The sequence below is a fragment of the Lissotriton helveticus genome, chromosome 2_1 (genome assembly GCF_964261635.1).
Source record: "Lissotriton helveticus chromosome 2_1, aLisHel1.1, whole genome shotgun sequence".
NCBI lineage: Eukaryota > Metazoa > Chordata > Amphibia > Caudata > Salamandridae > Lissotriton > Lissotriton helveticus.
The window spans coordinates 1,272,350,569-1,272,363,973 of NC_136059.1; positions in this window are offsets into that span (position 1 = coordinate 1,272,350,569).

A 13,405-nucleotide genomic window follows, 5' to 3' on the forward strand; every position below is an offset into this window, starting at 1 on the left:
AACAGAAAGCAGCACTGCAATTACATGGGGGTGGGGAGTCCAAGTGTAGCTAATCAGAAGTTAAGATTTGGGTGTGTTCCCATATTTGTAATAGTTAAATAAGATATATGTTTATTAATAAATTGTTTGATTTGAATTGTATTGTAATGTGTTATTAAAATGTATTGTACAGTTATAAAAAGGTATATAACTAATTTCATGTATGGGTCACAAACATGCTCATACATGAACTTACACACTTATAGAATCATTCATATATGTACTGATATACTCACACATGCACTCACACACCCACTCAAAATCCCATACAGCCAGTCACACACTCATTTACTCACGCAAACACCTACATACCTACAAATAGTGTGTAGTTTTGAGTTTTTATCCACAATCTTTATGATTATTTTCTCCCTTCTATTGAATGATGATTCTTTCAACAGAACATCATTTATTGTGTATGAGTATAGAAGCTGTGAACAGTAAATAGGGAAAATACACCCACAGAAGTAATTTTTACGGTGACCAGAATGTGGTATTTCGCACAGTGAGTAACCATCTCACTCAAATCTTTGCAGGCAACTGGTTTTGTGGCTGCAGCTGATGATGGTTCTCTCTCCCAATGGTGCTGTAGAGCTGGACTGTCCAGATGCACCTGCTTTCACCCACATCATTGGGTTGCAAACCCTTTCATGAATTGTTTTTAAGTGCATTCACATTGAACTTTCCCATGTGAATAATTGTTGGCAGTTACTCTGGATAACTGCTTGCTGCAAATATTACACTGCACATACTTAGCTGTAACTTTCTTTTTCCCTGTAGGTATTGTAAAATGCATCCAGTCATCACTATGTTTTGTCCTTGCTGGTCTAAACACATATCTGCATCTATGTGAACTTGTGCACAAAAGTGTATGTGGAAATAGTTAATTTTGTTACGGTACATTTGTTTGTTTATTGTTTGGTTTAAATTGTATTTTAATGTGTTAATCATACATATTTATAAAGTTATAAACATTTGTATTACTAATGTAACTTATGGATCACAAACTAACCCATACAGGTACTCATACATGAACTCACACATCTAGAGAGTCATTCACACAGGTACTGACACATCGATGCATACACTCACTTAACCCCTTCGGTCCCTTGGATGTAACAGTCACATTCTCGGCTGTGGCGGTCCAGTGCCGAGGACGTAACCATTAGGTCGAAGGCACAGCATTCAGAAATCCTTATGTTTTGGAGAGCAGAGGGATTTCCTTTTTACTTTTTCAGGCCTGGAAGCTGGGGAGGCTGCCCAAGGTATTTTCTTTTTTGTGTAATGATGATCGTCACGCATGCGTCACTACACTTAAAGTGTAAGAGAAATGAGCCAATCGACTCATTTCACTTTCACTACCTATGGGTTTGTGGGGCTAGCTCAGCCCCTGAGCACATAGGAAGACGGGAGAGGTACAATTGGAAAGAGGAGAATCTCCCTTTTCCAATGGTACCATTCCCTAGTAGATCCCTGCTCGGCGATTGCTGCAGGAGGGTGGCTCTGAACCAGGTATCCACCAACAGACACCAGGGAGGGGATAGCAGCCCCTTGGTGAAGGGCCTTTGCTCCCCCCATTATTATATGGCAATATTCAGTCCCGGGGGAAAAGCCCACTAAGCACCAGTGTGGGGGATGCCCAGAATGGGCATGTCAATACCCCCACCCCACTCTAAAGCAAATGGACAGACTTTCTTCCCCCTGGGGCATATGGGGCTATGTCCCCCAATTTGCCCCCCAGGGGGAGAAAGTCCACTAGGAAGCAAGGGACTATTTATTTAGTAGTTCAGGGTTGGGAGCTACCGAGAAAGAGGATGCCAATGCCATTACCCCCCAAAAAAGAGCCATAGTCTTCATTCCCCGATGTGCCCCCTGGGTGGGCCGAAAGCCCACTAGGCACCAGAGGTAGGTTTATGGGTATGTTAGGGAGCTGCCGCCTAGACAAAGGTTGCTTCACTTTTTTTGTGCGCACATTTTGGCTGCTTCTGACCCCCTTTGGGATTGCTGCAGGAAGGTGATCCCAAAGCAGGAATCCACCACTAGACACCAGAGAGGGGCTCCTTTGTTCCCATAATATTATATGGCCATTTTCAGTCCCCCAGGGGGAAGAAAGCCCACTAAGCACCAGTGAGTATGTATTTTAGCTAGAGTAGTGGCGGGCGCTGCCCAGAATGGGCATGTAAATGCACCCTCCCCACCCCATGCAAAAACAAATGGACAATATTTATGTCCCTGTAGCATATGGGGGCAATAGCACCAATCTGCCCAGAGGTTAGAAAGCCCACTAGGAAGTCAGGTACTATATTTTTTAATAGTTCTGGGGTGGGGGCTGCCCAGAATGGAATGGGGATGTCAATGTCCCTAACCCTTCAAAAATAGCCACAGTTTTTCTCCCCCCTGGGGGGCAGATGGGGGCAATGGCCCCCGATGTGCCCCCGGGAAGGCAGAAGGCCTAATAGGCACCAGAGATATGTTTGTGGCATGTCAGGGTGTGGTCCCTTAGGCAAGGGTCGCTCCCATTTTGTTTGTGCACACATTTTTGCTGCTTTTGCCCCCCTTTAGGGCAGATAAGCAATATTGTGAGGCTCATCTGCCACCAAGGGCAGCACACACACAAGTGAGATGTCTTTTTTTATCCGGAGACCAAGGAGAACACTGGGTGATGGGAAATGTTTGCCAGCTCAGTGATCTTACAACCTTGCTACACACAAACATGAAGAAAATGTGACTTTTTAGCTAAATTCGAGGTTTGCAGGCGATTCTGGGTAAAAAAAACTTTGGGGAATCCCCACAAGCCACACATCCCTGGACTCCACCGGGTGTCTAATTTTCAGAAATGTCTGGTATTGATAGGTTTCCCAAGATGCCCACCAAGCCTGGGGCCAAAAACTCAGGTGCCCCCTATCTATCACAAAAAAACATGTTTTTGCAAGGGTGCTCCTGTGTTTTTGGTCTTGAACTCGGCATCTGGGGTAGTCAAGGGAGGTGTGGCTTGCGTGGGTCCCCCAAAGTTTTTTATCCAGAGTCCCCTGCAAACCTCAATTTTAGCTAAAAGAAAATCAAATTTTCCTCACATTTCTGTGTGAGAAACTTGTGGAATCACCAGACCCGCACAAATTTCCCACCACCCAGCTTTCCCCTAAGTCTCGCAATAAAAATACTACCACACTTGTGTGGGTGGGCCAAGTGCCAGTGACAAGTAAGGGCCCTAAACGTATTGTGGAGGCACCAAAAGTTATCGATCACAAAAATGACCTGGTTTTGCAAAAAGGTCAACTGCGTTTTTAGTACAGGGCTCGTCGGCCAAGTAGGGTAACCTACAAAACCTAGACATTTCTGAAAACTAGACATCAGGGGGAGTCCAGGGACATGTGGCTTGCATGGATGTCCCAATGTTTTCTCACCCAGAAACCCCTGCAAACCTCAATTGTCATGTTTTTCTCACCTTTCTGTGTGGTAAAGTGGTGGAATAATCAGCCTGACACACATTTTCTACCACCCAGTGTTCCTCCAGGTCTCCCAATAAAAATGTTACCTCACTTGTGTGAGTGGGCCAAGTGCCTGCGACAGGGAATGGCCCAAAACATATTGTAGAGGTATAAAAAATGATCTGTTTTTTCAAGAGGTTTCACCTGCGTTTTTGGTCCCGGGCTCTGTGGTCATATCGGGAAATCTACTAAACCCAGATATTTCTAGAAACTTGACTCCCATGGGAGTCCAGGGAGGTGTGGCTTGCGTGGAGCCCCTGTTTTCTTATCCAGAATACCCTGTAAACCTCAAATTTCGATTAAAAAATCAAATTCTCCTCACATTTCTGGCTGGTATCACAGTGCCGGAACATATTTTTTACCACCCAATGTTCCCCTAAGTCTCACGGGTAAAAGGATACCTCACTTGTGTGGGTGATCCAGGGGGCCTCCGACTGAGAAAGGCCAAAACGTGGAGATTGAGGGCATAGGAAAGCAAGCTCTAAGCACTATATTTTATTTTACATACATTTTTAGGCTTACTCAATATTGGACACCCACACATGAAGGAATCAAATATTATACTAATGGACCATACTCACCAATAGCCCATATACCATAGTCATAAATAAGAATTCAGTCGGCAATGGAGAAGGTTCAATCGTTTATTCAGCAAATACAAGCCCTGACAGGGGAGCCTCAGTCTACACAACCGTCAGAGGTGCACAGAGGAGACTGACTACATACAAATGATACAAAGCATATATACGTTTTCTCACACCCCACAATGGCACCTTACTTGGAGAAATACAAGTTGTCAGTGAGCCAGCAGGAAAACCCATATAAGGCACAATTGATTGCTAGTAGCTAGGCCCAAGCTATTCCGGGGGCAGGTCAGTAAGGTGCCTCCCTTTCTATCTGTAGCTCGGGGAGTACAGGAACGGGATCTGCTAGAATGTGCGGATCCTACAAGAAGGGCAGGTGTGACCTTGGATTTCCCTGACCTACAAACTAGCAAGAGGCAGTGACAGCCAAATCAACCATCGTGGTTTCATACAGAAAGCTTAATCACGTGATTTCAGGGAAACAGTACTTGCACATAGAGAAACAAAACAAAATGGCTCCGGTCATATCAATAGGTTCAGGTGAAATAAAAGTGAATCATTTCTTACTACAACAATACAACGAAATGATGCAATGCTAACATACGGTTATACGGTTATATTGTATATACTAGGCCAATAATATGTGTTTATCGACTTTATATCCCATCAGACGGCCCTTTTGGCCTACTATAGCCAATATAAATAGATTCATTCTACAAATACTCCCTCATCGTTCTGCATAAGATCTGAAACCTCCTTCTGAATCATCTGCTTTTCGACTTTGGCCTGACGAGAAAAGTTTAAGGCAGACGTTATTCTGACTGCACAGAAGAAACAGCAAGCCGGGCCACAATGGAGACACAGGCAACAAGTAAATATGACTCCAAAGACTCCAGCAAGCACCATAAATATTTTCCAACCCCAGGTAGCTAAAAGACCCCAGAACCATCCACTAAGGGACCAGGTACCATTGTCGACATGGGCTTCACTAGCTAACCGATGTAATTTCTGAATGGCTGGATTTATGGTCGGGCCCGAATCAGGAATGAAAACACAACAAGAGCTGCCGATCACGCGGCAGGCTCCTCCCCTATCTGCGAGGATGACGTCAAGAACCATTCGGTTCTGAAGCGAAACAAGCTTCGTCGCCTGAAGCTCAACAGTAAGATTAGTCAGAATCCCAGTTGTGGTCTGCACCACATTTTCCACTATCCTTAACAGGCGTCTTATACTACGACTATTAAAAATTGGTCCCAAAAATGGAGTAAGACCTTTGGCAAAATCCTCAAACTGTTGTAAGGAGGTGTCAGTTTGATCAGTGCTATCAGTATCAAAGCTTCTAATACTTCGGTTGGATTCTATCTCTCTTTTAACTAGTCGATGTGTCTTATGATAATCAGATAGGGCAATATAAACTGGGGGGTACAGCAATGAGAGGTAACACCATCCTGCCCTTCCCCGGGGAAGCCAAGTATATGCGTTCTCCCCACATACAAAATACACATTAGGAGGAGTGATCACGGGGGGAGTGCTATACGTCTGAAAGGTGTAGGTATAATTAAACTTACTGCTCCCGACTTTAACATGACCTCGTCCCTGGATGCAAATGGGAGAAGTGGTGTTTATAATGGGAATTGGCAAGGCTTTGTCATTTGTGACATTCCGTTCTTTAAAATGTTGAAAATACATGGTAGAGTTGAAAAGCTCAAAATCCTGCATTTCTTCTTGTAACCACGTAGCATTTTGATATTCGGTGTATACATTCATGCAAGCATCTGGATCCAAGGACCCCTCTCCTCCATTTCCTTCGGCATCAAATCGCTGATGCTGCTCTATGTACTTCAGAATAGCCTCATAATCTTTTTCAGTATATATCTTAGGATTAGCTACATAATAAGAATACATCAGTGACAATAACTGGAACCAGGCTTTACAGCTAGCTAAGTGGGACGAGGGTAAGGAAATAAACAATTCATGCTGATGCATTACTGACGGGAGTAACCCACAAACCCAACAATTTGTTCTATTAGTCGTACTATGGGTCTGATGCAACATTTCAATAAAAACATTTTTTGCATATGTCTCTCGATGCCTAGCCTTATGTGGAGGTAAGAAATAAAAGAGGTGTTCCTCTGGAGCAGGGGTAGTTCCTAGCAGTTTTTGTACAGGGTGCTGGAATTCTAAATACACAAAAACACACATCAAAATTACTGTGATTACGACAACAAAAGCAACGAATGCCACCTGCACTCTGGTGGGCCATCCGGAAAATAATTGCATATTATCAATATACCGCCGAGGGGCAAGTGGTCGTTCATCCTCCATTGCAAATCGGGCAAAAGGAAACATGCTCTCTAAAAGTCCAAAATCTAACTCGGTCTCTCTCTAAAAGTCCAAAACTAATCTTTGTATCCACAAAGCACGCACACCACCAGAGGGTTCTTCTTCCCACTAAGGGATCTTCTCCCTGTGTCCGTTTAGAGCCTCACAGGTAGACTCCTATAATTCATCAAAAAGAAACAACTTTTATATTCCAGTAGAACGGCCGTGGCCCTTAACTCAGTCTTTCTTTCTGAACAGAGCTATTTAGCACAGTGTTCCAAGCTCTCAACGGGTTCAGTCCAGTGTCTCGCTCAGTACCCCAGTAATCCTATCCGATGTTCCTCAAATCAAGTCTTTGTCTAGCTCCTACCATTGGAAGCTGGGGTACCGCGCTGTTTTCGGGGCTGCAGGTCGTATTTGCAACGACCAGGTTGCTCCTGGTCAGAAAACAATTCTGCTGCAAGGGCATCTGATGCATTCGAAACCTGTGATGTACTGGAAACAACAGCCTCCGCGGGTTGAGCTGCCGCCCTTTCAACTGTGGGCAACACTTCACTTGGCTGCCCCCTTTCCTGGGCGTCTGAAAAGGGCACAAAGCTTTGAATCAGCCCTCCTTCCTGGCTCGGAATTCCTTTGCGGTTTCGTAAATCAAAGGGCAAAGGCAGCGGCAGGCGTTTCAGATGGCTGATGTGTATCCAGTGCTTTCTCCCATGCACTTTCACCGCCGACCTCGTTGCCAAGATAATTTGGTAGGGGTCGGACCACCTTGGTTCCAAACTCGATTTCCGTTGATAGTTCTTCACCAAGACCCACTGGCCTGGCTCCAGACGATGTCCAGGACCCTCCGGTAGTGGCTGCAATGTGTCCGATACCTGTTGATGAATAGAACGCAGATCTTTAGTTAAAGCATACAAGTAGTCTATCATCAAAGGGTAATCAATATCCCTAAAGGATCGGGGTCTGGGAACTCCCCACACATTGGCAGGGCGGCCAAAGATCACTTCATAAGGTGCCAAACCAGTTCTAGTGTGAGGAGTTGTTCTTAGGGACAGCAATGCTACTGGGAGTGCATTGGGCCACTTTAATCCAGTACTTGCACAGATCTTGGCCATTTTCAATTTCAAAATGCCATTATACTTTTCGACCAGACCAGCCGACTGGGGATGTCTGGCGGCATGAAACTTTTGTTTTATCTGCAAGCCATCACAGACACTTTGAACTAACAAATCATTAAAATGTGGCCCATTGTCGGACCTGATAATCCGGGGTAAACAGTATCGGGGGAAATATTCTTTAATCAGGGCTTTGGCAGTGGCTTCTTTGGTGGGGTAGGCTTCAACCCATTTACTAAAAGCGCAAACCACCACCAATACATACTTCAAATTATTCACTCTTTCCATTTGAATGTAATCAATTTGTATTACCTCGAAAGGCAGAGATGGTGGTGCAAAGTTTCCACTCAAGACAGATTCTCAACCCCCGGGATTATAATGTAAACACACAGGGCAATATTTAACTATGTGTGCTGCAGTCTTGGGAATGTTTGGGTTATTACAGACTGCGTCCAACACTGCACAAATACCTTTTGCACCTATATGGGCTGGGCCATGGGCCATAGTCACTACAGCATATACCAATGCATTAGGAAGTAACCATCGCTGCTTCTCAGATAGACCTATCCAACATTCGTTTTTATCTAATTTTCCTACTTCCTGTTCCCATCTCTGTAATTCATCTATAGAGGCTTCCTTCTGTAATTCTCTCACGCTTTCGATAGTATTATCAAACAAGGATGTTTCCACCACCCACCGAGCCGAAGTGCTAGGAAACATGGGAGTCATTCTAGTTTGAGTTGTTTCTTTAGCTACCGAATCAGCAAAAGCATTTCCCTTTCCAGTAGAACCAATGACTTTCTTATGGGCGCTGCATTTAATGATGGCCACTTTCTCTGGTAGTGTCAAAGCAAATAACAATCGATCAATTAAAGGACCATGTTGAATTTTCTGGCCCTATGTGGTAAAGAAACCCCTCTCCCTCCACAGCCTCCCAAAGCTATGGGCCACGCCAAAGGCGTACTGGCTGTCTGTAAAAATATTCACCCTCAGCCCTTCACTCAACTCGCATGCTCTTATCAGGGCTATTTGTTCAGCTGCTTGAGCAGAGTGATGGGAAATCCTTGCAGTTTCCACTACCGTCTTTAATGTCATAACAGCATATGCAGCTGTCGCAGTACCATCTGGTAGCTTAAAACAAGAACCATCTACATACAGCTCTCCTTGGGGTTCTGGTAAAGGGGTGTCAGTGAGATCTACACGCCCTTTTGTTTCTTCCTCAGTTCTAAATATACAATCATGGACGTCGTCCTTTCCATCATTTGAAGGGAGAGGCAATATGTGGCTGGGTTCAAAGTAGCACATCTTTTAATCGTGATATGGGGTGCAAACAAGTTTAACTCATATCCCGTGAATCGAGCACTCGTAAGGTGCTGGGTCTTAGTTCTATTCAAAAGAATATCCACAGCATGCGGTACCATGAGTGTGAGGTCCGTGTTCAGGAATTTTCCTTCCGATTGTCGGATGGCCACCGCTACTGCAGCAGTGGCCCTCAGACAACTCGGGAGAGCTCGTGCAACAATATCCAAGACTGATGAAAAGAATGCGCAGAGTCTTTGCTTTCTGCATAAACCCTGCGTTAACCCTGAAAGCGAACAACCGTCCACCTCGTGCACATAAAGTGAAAAAGGCTTCCGGTAATCCGGAGTACCCAAGACAGGTGCAGAACAAAGAGCAGATTTTAAAGAATCAAAGGGGTCTTGACATTCATCCGTCCAGGGTGGGGGTTCATGCACATCTTTGGTTGTCAAATACAACAAGGGTTTAGAGAGGAGTGAATAGTTAGGGATCCACTGGCGACAGTAAGAGGTTATGCCAAGAAAAGCACGAACATCACGTTGAGTACGAGGTACAGACATGTTAGTTATCACAGATATTCGTTCTGGAGTCAATCGTCTCCCCGCTTACGACAGTAAGTGGCCAAGATAGGTCACTTCCTGTCGACAATATTGGAATTTGGAAAGGGACACTTTATTTCCTTTGTCAGCCAAATGTTTCAACAATTAAACGTTGCTTCTTTACAGCCTTCCTCCGTACCAGAGGCCACCAAAATGTCATCCACATACTGGATGATCGTATTCCCTGCTGGCAAGATTAATTCATCAAGAACTGCTTTACGCCTGGCTATATATGCTAGGACTCTCTGTATAGCCTTGAGGTGTGCGTGTAAATCTAAAGCTTCGGCCAGCTAATGAGAATCAGAAGATATGTCTACTATCAGGGTGAATTGGGATGCTAAAGAAAACGTTTTTTAGATCAATTACTTAAAAATATTTAGCCGTAGGGGGAATCATTGTTAAAATTGCAGTAATATCTGGTACTACTGGGTATTGTGGGACCACTATTTTGTTGACCTCCCGGAGGTCAATTACAAAACGATATGTATTCTTGTAATCCGGGGCACCATCAATCAGTATCTTTTTCAAAATCAGTAAAATCGGACTGTTACAAACGTTAGCAGCTGTCTCTTCTACTACATCCCTTTGAATGAGGTCTCGAATAATGTGCAACAAGGCCTGTTCACCTTCTGGTGAAATTTTATACTGAGGAATGCGGGGCAGCTAGGCATTAGGCTTCAAGGTTATTGACACGTGGGCTATTCTTAACAGACCGACATCAGTGTCCCCTGCAGCCCACAGTGTCCAGGGGATTGTAGAGAACTCAGGGGGAAGGTTCTCATTCTTAGCAAAATATTGAGCTGCTTTTAAAGGTGGCTTCTGCATTGTCAAATAAACACCACCAGGAGAACAATAAAACCGTGCATTTAACTTTTTCAAAATGTCCAAACCCGAAAGGTTTTCGCCACAATTAGAAGTTAAAAGAAAAGGCGTATGCATGGAAATGGGGCCTATTGTAAAAGGCAGGGATCTCGAAACGGGGCTTACCACCAGTATTCCAGAGAATCCTACTGATACATTATTTTGGCCAGATAGAGCAGCCCCTGGGACCAGTGTATGGGCAACTGAACTATTCATTGCCCCAGTATCCACTAGAAATTTTCCCGATGTTCCCAACAGTTCCCCTTGTACATAAGGTCCCTCCTGGTCAACTGGTACTGTAATATGGCCCCCGCTCTGTCCATGGCTGTCTCATGCATAATCCTGTCCATCATACCCATCATCTCTGTAAGCCTCGTTGTAATACTGTCTATTCTGGGGATCGTCAAAATAATTTTTTCGAGAACCTTCATGTTGCATTTCCTCTCTTCGCAGACTATTTTGGTCGATATTTCCTCGACCCTTTCCCCATCCTCTATTAGGACCATTCCTCACCAGCAACAGAGGGCAATCCGCCCTCCCGTGTCCTTCCTGCTTACAATAGGAACATTGATTTATACCAATGTTCAGAGGGCCTCCTCTACCTCGTCCTGCTACTGCACCCCTCTGAAACGAGCCACGCACTCCCCGTCCTGCAGTTAGTCCTCTACTGACTTGCTGCAACAGTACTCTAGTCTTTAAGTCCTTAGTCTTCTCTGACTTTTCTTTGCTTTCATAATATTGGGCCATGCTAAGAATTACAGACGAAGCGGCCTTAGTCCACGTGCTCTCAGCCGCTTGGAGACGAGACATAACTTCTGGGAGCAAATTTGTAACAAACCTGTTCACAAACAACCGTATCCCCCCTTCCGTAGATACGTCCTGTCCACTAAAATCTATGAAAACCTTTTCAAATCTAGTAAAGAAATCTGACACACTTTCATCTTTCTTCTGTTTACAGGCTGTTAATTTGTCCCAATCAACTTTTCTAGGAGGGAGGAGAGTCTTCATATATTCAATAATTTTATCTGGTACTGTTAATACTTCGTCTCTAGGTTTCTCTCCAGGCTTTCGCTCTTTGTCCCAATTTTTCAGTTGGTCCCACGTCCCACCTAATTCGGAAACATGGTCCGTGTCATGTATTTGTCTCCAAATGTCTACCGGGATCAAGAGACCAAAAAATAACTCTATGTCAGGTATCATCATGATAGCAGAATTGGCAGCCTCAGCTAATTCCTTATAGTAGGCAGTAGGATTTTTACGGGGGTCGGGGAGCTGAGCTTTTAGTGTGAGGACCTCGCTTCGTTTCCAAGGGGTATAAACCCATTGTTCCTGAAGCCTAGCATCCACACGAGCCCTAGTTATTGCATTATTGGCATCTCTTAATTCCGGTAGTTCGGGATAAAAGAGGGGGTGCACCTCTCTCATGGGGTGCTGTGCTCCCCAATCAGCACACTTTCGGTGCATTCGCTCCCGATAATGCAAAAGAGTTGTTACATTGTGATATACCTCATCAGCCTGTAATTGGAATTTATGAGCTCGATCCCTTATATCACGCAGTATCTGAGGAGGGAGTCCCTCCTCAAAACACTGTTCCCATAGTGAAATTAGTCGGATGCCATGCTTTCTAGAGCCAGCTGTTGTGAAACTGGTTCAAAATCTTTCATAGAGCTCCAAATGTCTTCCAAAGTGTAGATAGCGTTCCGCATCCACTGGGATGCCTGAACTATTATGGCCCTCCTTTCTGTCGTACACAACAACGACCGAGTATAGACTCGCTGATCACTCAAGTCAGATCTAGGTCGCTTGGGCGTGGTATCTAGGCAAGCCGTATAACGGGGATCTATGGCGGTCTGAACCAGAGGGGAGAGAAATACAGGGTGCGAAGGGGAGGGAACAGCCGCGTCGGCTGTAAGGATATCAAGAGTGAGGTAGTCTGTCGAAGAGTGGGAGGGGGAAGTAAGGTACTCCGTACTGATCCATCAGCAGGGGCCGTGGCGACCGTTCCCACCGGTGCTCCAACTACCGATGCTGCTCCCAGTTGGTCGGCTCGTACCAAAGGCACAGCTGGGTATAAGCCCTGCGGAGCATAAGGGGGAGGTGGTCGGGCTTCCAATAAGTCTTCTAACTCGTCTCCAGTATCTGGTCGAGCCACATAACTTTTGTCAGTTTCTAAACGGAACTGTTTATTCATACGTACAATGTTCTCTTCCACGTTCCCTTTATCGTAAGCTACGGCCTTCTGGGTGACCGTCTGTCCTGATTTGAGCTTTCCCAACTTCTCTTCTCTAATCCGTCGTCGTTTTGCCTCCTTTAACCATAGTTTCAAGGAATCAAACATCGACTGACGGCTTTTCTTCATAAACAGTTTATTTTGTATGTAATTAATCTTTTTCTCATCAAATGACCCCTTTAGAGGCCATTGTAAATCAGAATTATCCTTCGTATACTTGTGCCAAAGCGTATTAAATAAAATTGGCTGCAGACCATGTTTGACGTACATATCGAAACTGGGACTGCCCTCGGGAGGGGCAGGCTGTCTTTCTTCGAGCTGTGTACTTTGCCGACAGCAGCACCCAAAACATATTTTGCTAAAACAAGGCATTATAATATTCACATGATTCTATTCACAGACTTCAGAAACCCATTCACATTCGGACGCGTCCTTCTCATCACTCACTCTCTCATTTTTTTCCAATCGTTACAATAAAGTGCTGTAAAACAGTGCAAGGCAATAACTCCTCAGTGCTTATTCTATGCAAATGACGTCTTCAAAAAATGAACAGAGCCCGTTGACTCTTGTTCGGCGAATCGATTCAAAAGAATTCCGGACCAACAAAATTCAACAACAGAAAGAAACAGTCACTAGACTGTTCTGAGATCACCTGGCAGCCAAACCGCGAACCCTCTTACAGGCCATCCCATGGTCCTGTTCTGGTTGGGTCGGGCATCTGGGCACGTAGCTCCAGAACCCTAGCTTACCCAGTTGCTCCCAGGGCTTTCCCGAAGAGGATTCGGCCGAGCGAGTAACTTCGTACTCCGCTAAGGCACCAGGTATGGTCTCAAGTTTTCACCAAACAAGTCCGTGAGGTATCTACTGGTCCAGC